Raw genomic sequence first — 11,586 nt, forward strand, 5'->3', positions numbered from 1 at the left:
TTGCGCATGCACGTGAGAGATAAAGAATGCCCGATATGATGGAGAGGGGGATGTGTGTGTGTGTGCGCGCGCGCGCGCGCCTTCATGGGAGACCGACCTGAAGAAAAAGATTGCATGTGTGCGATGGATAATGCCGAGTGGTAGTGTGTGTGCATGCATGCACGAGAGAAAGTTAGTGGTACAATTATAAAGACAAGACCAATGTATGGGTGTAAAAGACTAGGTGAGGTCATAATCAATGTAAAGTTGAATTTAAATATTTGAATAAGAGATCATGATGTTTGAAACCCATGCATGCATGAATATAACGGAGATCTGCGCGGTGTGATTTGAAAACGAGCATGTTGCAATGTATACACATTGAACAAGGTCAGATTGGTTTGAATTTGAGATACCGATGGCAGACATCGTTTGGCCACATTGCATCCGTGCATGGACACACTATTCTAATTGGAGATGATGGGTGGCTTTCGCATCACATATCTATATCTATACCCCTATATATATATATATATATATATATATATATATATATATATATATATTTATTTATTTATTTATTTTATTTATATTTTTTAATAGTGTGCGGATAACTTTAACTTTGAAAGATGGTCGTTGGATGAGGCCAATCCAACGGTGCAGAGCTGGCAAATTTGAGCACTACTGGCCGTTGGATATCATCTAGATTCCACCAGATTTTGCCACATGTATAATCTAGAAGACTCTATGGTTGAACTTAAGCATAATGCACAAACCTCAAAACACAAGCACTTCTTCTTTGTTTTAGAATCTTCCGTATCAGAATTGCCCAAATGTTTTTCTACATGATTTGTTTTTACTTTATGCCTTACAACGCACAATTCCATGAATCTTAAAATAGATTAGCTTTCTTATAAAAATAGATGATTTTGAATGAAATGAACTATAAGAATTAAACGAATATCTACATCATGCATATGACTCAAAGCTTACATGCTATAATGTGATATTTATTCATAATTTGGTTGCCAAATCTCATGCGTGCAATGCACGTGTACCTTACTAGTCTAAATGGTGTTTGTGTGTGTCGTGCGTGTTAAACACATTGTACGTAGTATATCATACTCGTCTAAATTGTCTTTTTTTGGCGTACACGTTAAGCTTGTTCTCCCGAAATTTTAAGCCGCGCCTTGTTATGCCGAAATTTCAAGCTATCGTCTTTGTCTATCGTGCTGCGAAACTCCCGCCTCTTCAACCCACGCCTTATTAGCCCGAAATATTTAAGATATACTAGTCGTCAACCCGTGCAGTTGCACGGGCAAGCATCATGAAACTGTCGTTCTTGAATAAAATATCTTTCAAGCCGAAATTGATAGAAAGTTTCTTATGAAAGAACTACACTCGGGAAATTTGTATTTGAATCAATAACCAAGTGTATTATACTAATGATGAATCATTCACTGATTTTCATACTTACCAGGTGATATTTAACCTACACGTGGAAGGCCCAATTCATTTACTAACGTGCTCAAAAAGCCAACCACGCACCATTTTGTAGGAATTCATTTGACAACTTCCCATGCTAGTGCAACAGTATTGACAATCATCAGAATGATGTTTTAAAAAAATGCAAGTAACGTTTCAAAACAAACACACATGTATGCAATTGGCACTAACGCACACGCACACGCACACGCACACACACATGTCAATTTAGAGGCCAAGCACGGTTGATGAAAAGACATTTATCCATGTATGGATATAATGACTTATTTATTTGCATGATTTCATCCTCTATTTGTTGTTTTTTTACCTGCTCTATTTATCGTGTAGATTGATGTTGCTAATTGTTGTACCATGAAAGAGTGAGAGAAAATAGGTGATGTTTGAAGGAATACAGACTGAAAACATCTATTGTAAGTGATATTTGAAGGATATTACCTGCACACAATGAATTTTTTGTTTGCATGAATGCAACCACACCAAGAAAACCCTAGTTGTACTGAAATTTAAACATTCAGTTACGAAGCACAACTTCAAGGGTGCATACCATGTCACACAATTGGAAAAGTGAGATACATATGCATACGGGAACAAATATTATATTAGTAGGTGAGGGCAAGAAAACTGGGCGCTTCTTAATTTCCATGCTTATTTGTGTTCTGAAATTAATTACTAACCAATACTTTGTTCTGCAATTTAGAAACAAATTTTTTTTGGAACTTTTTGTTATAAAATGAACATCGAGCAATCGAGCAAAATGATAAGGAAATGTATATCTCTTTTTGATAGCTTATCAATGCATTCCATAATTATTATTTTTTGCGGAGAAGAGAGTGCCAGTAAAATAAAATAAAACTACAGTAACTAAATGTGTATTGCTGTAGCATTTTGATTTAATCTTAATACAAAACATAGTCAGATGATCTGTAATAGAAAACATATATGTACACTTTTTTTCAAACTCTAACATGCACAGTTCATTACTCTGTCCGAGTCCTTCAGCTTACTTTTACCAATGCACTGTTGACGGACAGCCTCTACCGAACCCATATGATATTAGCTAAGGGGGTTGTCGTGTGATTCTGTTATATTTCTCCAGCTTACCTTTTTCTAAGTGCCTCCACCATCGTGGATGTATTAAGGTTGTCAGAATCAACATTCAATTAGTAATGGGTATTATGCAGTGTACGAAAATTGGTATTCTAGCAATAGCTAGACTGGATCAATAAGCAATATAGATTTTCCCCAATGACAGTGTTCAAGTGGCTGCAAGTCAGCGTCTCTAGTCTTCATTCACAAAGACACAAAGACATAAAACTCCAGCCAGAGCAATTTTCAGCCATGCATCCTCTCAGTAGCACAATAGCTGGAAAATGTAACTTTCTTAATAACTGTACATCAATACCACAAATACACTTAGTGTGAAAGATTCAGAACATAGTACACATTCCCCTCTCCAGTTCATCTTCAAATTATGAGATCAGAAGAAACTAAGATTGCAAATTATGCTGTACCAATCAGGACACATTTATTGTTGAAAACTATATACATGGATGACCATGTGGCCAGAGCTAGCCCTCGGTAACAATAATCCAGTTCTCTTTTGTTGAAAACTATATACATAGATGATCATGTGACCAGAGCTAGCTCTGAACAACAATATCCAGTTCTCTTTTGTGCGTCGCTTTCTTAAAGCAAAGCTGAATTGCTCGTTCCTATATCTATGCCATTACAAATGAGAAGACTCCATGTTACCTGGTGCTTATCAAGTCAAAAAAGAATGGCATTTAGCACGGAAGGCTGAAACTTCTGGGCATCAATCTTGTGTACAGATGAATTATGAAGCAAAAGATACAGACTGCAGAGTGAGAAATGACCAACGTAAAACAATATAATTTGTGTACTGTAAGAATGAAACACTGAAGAACCAATATACTCCCTCCGTAAAGAAATATAAGAGCGTTTAGATAACTAAAGTAGTAATCTAAACACTGTTATGTTTCTTTACAGAGGGAGTACTTCTTATGGTAATAATTCATACCCAAAAAAGTAATCAATGAAGGGGGCATCCGACGCTAATTTAAGCAGACATTTGAATAAAACATGTCAAAGAATTCCAACCAATTACTGCAATGGGCTTACACATAAAAGACCTTACAAAGGCTAATTAATTATGAGAGACCTTAACGTCTCAAAAAGCTTAATGCCTAGAAAATTGCCATCCCTAGAAAGAAAATAATCACAGCTTCTACTTAGTAACACACATAAAAAATACAGTCCAGTCAGATTTCATTTTGACAGAACTACTGGTGAGAATGCCATTCAGCTGCCGTATCACTAAAAGGTAGCAGCCAGTGGGACCTGTAGAAACCTATACATGTAGAATAAAATAGCATCCAAAATTGTATCATAAAAGGGAACTGATACTCAGGCCAAGATAAAGCTTACATCACAGCCACACACACACGCTCAGTCACAATCAGCGTAGTCGGCCTGTGAGAGGAGCTTGTGTATACATATTGGACACTACCTGGATACATATAGATTATTGCGATGGAAGTCTCAGGCGTAATGTGGAGATGGATGGTTCAAGCAGAGCGACAACATGTATACATGTCAATTATACACATAGAAAATAATACAGTGGTTACTTATCTGAAATGGTAACCCACAACATTTTACTCATGCTGGAGGGCATAAATCGTTGCATACTTATCAATTTCAGTTACTGTTTCAACTGGAAACATGCAAGCGGAATTCAGAGAATAGATAATATCGCCATCATTCAAATGCGCGATTAAAAAAACTGGTATGAAATTGAAAGATTTCTGTTAACTTAGAAAATCAGAATATTATTGTCAGAGTGCAACATTATTTTAGTTTACTGAAAACCAAAAAACGCTTGATCATTCAGAACTTCTTTGGAAGTCAAGTTAAAGTCAAGGTGGATTAATCTTCTTAGTAGAAATGACCAAGTATATGTGCTATATTTAGTCTTCAGTTTAGGTTCTAGATTAACTGATTAAGCCGTCTATGCAAGCGAACATACAAAAGACTGGAGAATTTCAAATTAGATAATCTAGTTATCCAAGCATAGCATGAAATCAATCGAAGAATCAATCCAAAAACAAATATAAGAGCATGTGCACTGCAGAGGGAAACAATGTATCTATACATTGATTTCCCAAAAACAAATGATGTAATTATGTGGCAATAGGAAGATGGATTCCGGGAGGTAGAAAGCTATGGAGAAGCGAACCAACACTATACGTACAAAAGCCAAAATTCAAGTCGAACCTGCAGTAGCAGGAACAGTTACAATGTGATCAATGACGCGAATTGGAGGTAGTTAAAATCATATAAGGACTATATATCCTATTTGCAACCTACTTAAAAATAGTATGGTAGTGATTAAGTTTTCTCACATATTGTTTTTACAGTTCCTAGTCTAGAGTACTATTTGGAGAAGTAGATATAGTGTCACGCATGTACACTAAACATTCTGCTGCGCACAATGGAACACATAAATCTGTTAGTTTCGTAAAAACATATTTAGCTGACAATATTCGGATCATTATCAATGTATATACCTCCCCGCTCTAAATATGCAAATCACTAATAGGGCACACTGATACATATTTTTGTATAAGTTAGCATCTCTAAAATCTAAACACTGGAACTCCAAAAGAAATATCATATTATCAGGAACGAACCTAGGAAATATGGATTCCATGGTTACATTTGCAGGGAAATTTCATATGGGTGTTTAATAATAATAAAAAAAACATAGATTTGGATCCCTTTTCAAACACGGTACATGTATGTGCTGTAAATAGAACCTATATAACTCAAGTACGCCATACATCTAGCTTAATTTTTGCATGGGCAACAATTTGAAAATCTTACTGCAGATCTGCCAAAGATAGATTATACACAATATTGGAAATCATTTTGAGAAATCTAGGAAGTTTGTAAAACTTAAAATGTCAACTTAGCCTTTTGTAATCCCAGAAGAGAGAATTAATAGATATATATACCACTACCATGCGATAATCTAACAATTAGCGTTTACTCGGAAGAAATAACATACAACGTCGAAATTCATTCCATAGGAATCGTCAACTATTTTTGTTGTCTAACAAATGGTCGCACGGGAAGACATGTGTAAAGCTTCCTGTGTAAACAGTTAATGTAAATTGGCTGGTTGGCAGTTGATGTGGATGTAGTTTAACAGAAACTTGCTGCATGGTGCCACTTTAGGCGAGATCACATTCTAGCTGGTTCTCACCCACTCGCCCAAATGTATAATCTGACGCAGAGAAGTGATGAAGATAGATATAGAAAAAGGCCTTTTGTTGTTAATGAGATGTGATGGATTAAGCCGACTTATTAGGGGTTCAGTGAATTAAACGGATGGAGGAGTAGGGATTTAACAATGCAGGGTGATTTACCAGTGGAGGTGGGCAGGAATAACGGGAGACGGACTCGAGTAGGGCTTCGATCGTAAGTTGCGGTGCCACCAGTCCAACGTAATTCCTCAACTTGACGGCCTCAAGTACCAATCGGTGCCTCCTTTCTTGAAACCATCATGCATACTACACCTCCTCATATGATGCATCAACCATCTATATTTAAAAACTTGAAATAAGAAGAGTTCTAATGGTTGGGTGAGGAGAAATTGGATTGCATCACTAATCATAACATTGCAATGAAATACAAAAAAGAGGTCTGTATACATGGTACTCCAAGAATAACAATGCGAGTTTGATAAATAGACATAGTGAGAAAAAAATACTAATGTTACAACAAAAATCAAAAGCCTAGATAAAGCCCTAAAACACAAATTACTAATCCCCACAAAAAAACACAAATTATTAATGCTATTGTGATGCAACCTTTTTCAGATCAAAAGAACACGCAGATCCGGCATCTTTTTCTAGATCAAAGGGGCACATCAATCTAATGGAAAATAGAAACGCACATGGCTTACCTGGGATCATCACTACGGTAGTGCGGTCCTGGATATGAAAAGTTGAAATAAGAGGAGATTTAAAGATTTGACAGGGGCGGGATTGAGAAGAGATTGGGTTGCAGCACGGATGGCCGGTGACCTGCAGCGGAGAACAAAGAGGGAAAGGGAGCCGGCTAGGCGCGCGGCGACGGAGTACCTTGGGGCGCGACGGAGGCTGAAGCTTCTGCTCGCCGGCCATGAATGGGAGCGCCGCCTAGGGCATGGAGAGCAGCGGAGGAGGAACAATGGAGGCGGAGGAGAAGACGGGTCGCCGGCCATGAATGGGAGCGCCGCCTAGGGCAGGGAGAGCAGCCGAGGAGAAACAATGGAGGCGGAGGCGAAGACGGGCCAATGGAGCAGATATTTTTTTTTATTCTGTATTATAAAAGGAGAGGAGGCGTGTGTAATAGTTTGCCCAGCTGGGATTCATCCGATGGCTATATAGAATACATAACATAGGGATCGGATGGATGATTTCGCAAAATTTTCTGATTGGCATGGCAATTTCGCCCTAGGATTATATGGATCGATCCCCGCCGTAATAATTCGGTCCCATCAGATAAACGGCTATTAATTACTGATTAACGTGTGAATTTACAGGGAGTCTGTAATTAGTATAGGTATAGATAGATAGATAGATAGATATAGAGGTATAGATAGATAGATAGAAAGATAGATAGATAGATCTTTGTCTCGTTATGCTCCAACAACTCCCTCCATCTCAATCCGGGCCTTACTATTCCAAAATTACAACACGCGCGAAAACTCCCACCTCCTATGAAATCCCGACACGCGAAATGCCCGTGATACCCCTGAACCGAAAGAACCGCCTCAAATCGGTGGGGATACTTTCGTAACTTACCCCACATTTCGGACAAGCGCGTCCCTAAGCCATGGTTCCCCACTCTCATCCCATCCGCTCACCCATTCGTACACCGAGGCCAGCAAAACCCGCGAAACCCCACACCCTCCTCCATTCGCCACCCAGCCAGAGCCTCTTCCCCGACGACGTCGTCCACAGCAACACCTCGACGTCTCTCATCCACCATACCGGATGAGGATCCGTCGTCGATCTGGTCGTCCCGCCAGTTCAGCCATCCCGTCCTCCACCTCCAAGGAGCTGCCCCGACGTTCCCCTCGTCTTTCGCGCCACCTCCATTCCCACATCACCGTCTTCACCTGCACCACCGGAAGAGCATCATCATCACCGTTTCCTCGGATGAAGCTGCGGCCTAATCGGCGCCACCAAAGAGGTTGTACACTAATCGCCGCATTTTCTTCTTGATTCGATCTCACGGTGCTGCCGGCGCTCGGTCCCGAGCCGACACGGCGCGGCTCCATCCACAGCGGCGTCGCCGGCCACTTCCTCCACGGCGTCGCTCCCTCGGCGGCGACGTCCACATCAGTAGGAGCTGCTGCTGCTTTAGCTCTCGCTCGCGCTGCTGTTGTGCTCTTGCTCTCGGTCCACTGCCTGGTCTGCTCTTGCTCTTGCTCTTGCTCGCGCTGCTGCTCTTGCTCTTGCTCTTGCTTGCGATGCTGCTCCGATTTAGCTACACTTCAGTCGACTGAATCGACTTTTGGGTCAGTCGATTTTCAGGGGGTGAGGGGGCTTGCCGGAATTAAGGAAGAACCAGCCACAGCGGGGAGGGGGATCGCCGGAGAGGTACCCCACTATCTATCTTAGGGTTCAGGGTGGGGGCGGTGGTCGACGGCGGTGGTGGGGCGGTGGCGTGGGGATCGCCGGAGAAAAATCTCGGCACAGGGGGGCCTACAGGGATGGCCAGGGCGGCGGCGGACTGGCGGTGGGGAGTGTTTTCGGGGCGGCGCACCGCCGGCCGCGGGCGGCGAGGGGCGGCTGTTTGGCCGGTGGTGGCTGGCGGCTCAGGGGGTGGAGGTTGAAGATGAACTACAGGCCCTTGATTTCGTATCCAACGGCTGCAAAATCGACTGACCAGAGATGAAAAAGTCTGTCGACTGACTTGTAGCCTCACCTCTAGTGCGCTCAGTTTCGACAGTAAAATTCAGTTTCGACAGCAAAATTCAGTTTTGACAGTTAAGTTCAGTTTCGACAGTTAAATTCAGTTTCAACAGTTAAGTTCATAGATGAGCGGTTGATGTATACATCTAGCACTTTGTGGTTATGTATTTTACGTCATCTATTGGAGATGCTATTAGAATTTCACTCAGGTTAACGTTGTCTCTCTTGTCCTGCTTCAGCCTCGGCGTCGTACAACTCACCAGAGCTGCTCCAACGGCGAAACCCTCCATCACAGCGGAGCAGTACCTCGGGCTCCATCTCCAGAGGCCTAAAATCTTCTTCCCCTCCTCCGACAGCCAAGTCAGCTGGAGCATCCTCACCGGCCAACCCAATCACGCTGAGATTGACATGGCTTCGCCAAAGAGGTTGTACACTTCTTGTGGTTTGACTTAATCTCACGATGCTTCTTTGCATTCTGTGATCTTCCAATTCTTGTGAACCAACACCCAGATTGGCAGAAATCCTGTGTTTTTAAATTCTCTGTTTTGCACGTGCATTTCTATCCTATTCCTGTCTATTTCCTATCCCTGCATTGTTAGAATCCTCAAATTCAAACAAGCCCTTACACAATTACTTCTGTTACAGATATGTGTCAAAGAAAACCTTGTCTGGTTTGTCCTGCTCCTGCGGTGCTGTGTTTCACCCCAGCTCAGCTGCTCCAACGACGGAAGGGTTCACCACAGCAGGGATCCGCTCTCCAGACTGTCTTTCGCCGCCTCAGATCTTCTTCCCTGCCGCCGGCAGCCACGACAACTGTATTACCATCATCAACTGAGCAGATGACCTTGAGGACTACACGGGTCCGCAAGAGAGGTCGCACTCTTCCGTGTCTGCTTACGTTATGCATCGCTTAATATGATGACATGCTACTTTATCGTCGTGTTCACCTATTAGACTCCGACTCAGGTCCAAACTTATGCTGAAACTTGAGTTTTTAAATGGTTGTAGGGTACATATTGGGGCAGCAATCAGTACTACCTACGTTATGCATCGCTTAATATGATGACATGCTACTTTATCGTCATGTTCACCTATTAGACTCCGACTCAGGTCCAAACTTATGCCGAAACTTGAGTTTTTAAATGGTTGTAGGGTACATATTGGGGCAGCAATCAGTACTATCTGTCTACTATCTGGTTAATCTCGGGTGTCTGCTATGAGTTTCATGTTGGGTGCAAACAAACATTAAAGGAGTCATTATCTGTATTTTTAACTAAAGCTATTATCTGCCTGCTATCATTGGTTTTGGGTCTATCCACAGTTTGCTACCTCCACTCTGGATTTGTGTATGCACTCCTTACATAATCCCACTATGTTTTATTCCTATGCATGTCAGTTATTGTACACAATAGAACTGAACATGTAGAGCAAAAGAGATGAGCCTTGCGTGGCAATAAAATTTCATGCAGACGTCGCTCCATGGTGGGCGCAAAGGCAGCCCCCCTCCACCCATTTCGGATCGTAATCAAGAGGAAGATAACTGTTCTGAGGGGGATTCAGAAGCAGAAGACCACTCCTATTTACCCCATGAGGTCTTCGCTCTAACTTGGCATGCTGATGTTGGTAATATCATGCATATGGTGCCTTGCATTGCTTACTGTATACATCAAAGATGTCATCTGCTTAGTTTAGACATGCTTTGTGTCAATGCCATCTGTTTAGTTTCTTTATCGTATATGTGAATCATGCAATTCCATCTTGTTTAGCCAGGCATCATATATGTGAATTTTGCAATGCCACCCTGGTTAGCCAGTCATCTTATATGTGAATTATACCATGACATCATTTTTTATTACGTGTTAAATTTGTCAACAATTTTAGTACATTCAATTACTCTTCCTGTGCATCAGCCATTCGGCACGGTCATGGAAAAATCTGGAGTGGAAACAAGGTCTTCAGAGTAGACTATGCTATCTGACGAAGCGCATATCTCGCTGGTTACGGATAGCTCCTCAGAGGAGGATTCAGAGACAGATGACCAGTCCTATTCCCCCCCGAGGTGCATGCTCTAACTTGGCAGGGTTATGTTGCTCATATCGTGCGTATGGTATCTTGCATTGCTATGTCATTTGCTTAGTTTAGACATGATTTGTGTGAATGCCACCTGTTTAGTGTCTAATTACCATATATGTGAATTATGCAATGCCATCTTTTTGCAAGACATTATATATGTGAATTATGCAATGCTATCTTGTTGCAAGGCATTATATATGTGAATTATGCAATGCCATGTTGTTTAGCCAAGCGTCATATATGTGAATTATATCATGCCGTCCTTTTTTTTGTATTTCTCATTGCTTTTGTCGACAATGTTTGTATATTCAACTGCTCTTCCTGTGCATCAGCCATTTGAATTGGTGATGGAGAAATCTGGAGTGAAAACAAGGTCTTCAGAGCAGACAATGCTACCTGGTGAAGCAGATATGTTGCTGGTTACAGATAGCTCTTCAGAGGAGGATTCAGAGGCAGATGACCAGTCCTATTATCCCCCTGAGGTGTATGCTCAAACTTGGAAGGGTTATATTACTCATATCATCCATATGTTGTATTGCAATGCTTAGTTTTTACATCACATACACGATATTGAATGCCATCTCCTTAGTTGACACATCATATATGCGATTGCCCTCTGCTCACTTTCTTAGTATATAAATCATATATTTGAATTATATCATGTCATGATGTTTACATAGACAGCATGTATCTGAATTATGGCATGCCAACCCATTTTCTAAAGACATAATATAGTTATATCATGTCATCATGTTTACATAGTCATCATATTTTGAAGTATGTCATTCTATCATGTTTAGTTAGCCATCATACATGTGAAATTGTGTCATGCTATCCTGTTTAATTAGCCCTCATATATTTGAAATTATGTCTTGCTATTCTGTTTGGTTAGACAACATAAATGTGAATTATTTCATGCCCTGTTTTCTTCCCTACTATCCATTGCACCTGTCTATCTTACAATGTCTGTACATTCAATTACTTTTCTTGTTTATCAGCCATTTCAATTGGAGGGGGTGATGGCAGTATCTGTGGGAGTAAA

At 41.0% G+C, this 11,586-nt stretch overlaps 1 long non-coding RNA gene across 3 annotated transcripts; it reads right to left on the reverse strand.

Annotated features, from left to right (window-relative positions):
• Positions 1 to 2,845: 2,845 nt before the first annotated feature.
• Positions 2,846 to 6,886, reverse strand: LOC123079338 (uncharacterized). 3 transcript variants are annotated; one of them, XR_006437929.1, is made up of 3 exons: positions 6,651 to 6,886; positions 6,473 to 6,500; positions 2,846 to 6,107 (listed from the first exon to the last, which is right to left on the reverse strand). It is a non-coding gene; the product is annotated as an uncharacterized lncRNA (long non-coding RNA). The 3 variants fall into 3 exon arrangements; XR_006437928.1 differs by lacking the exon at positions 6,473 to 6,500; XR_006437927.1 differs by having other exon boundaries at positions 6,473 to 6,886.
• Positions 6,887 to 11,586: the final 4,700 nt, after the last annotated feature.

This window comes from Triticum aestivum, chromosome 3D, assembly GCF_018294505.1.
Source record: "Triticum aestivum cultivar Chinese Spring chromosome 3D, IWGSC CS RefSeq v2.1, whole genome shotgun sequence".
Classification (NCBI taxonomy): domain Eukaryota; kingdom Viridiplantae; phylum Streptophyta; class Magnoliopsida; order Poales; family Poaceae; genus Triticum; species Triticum aestivum.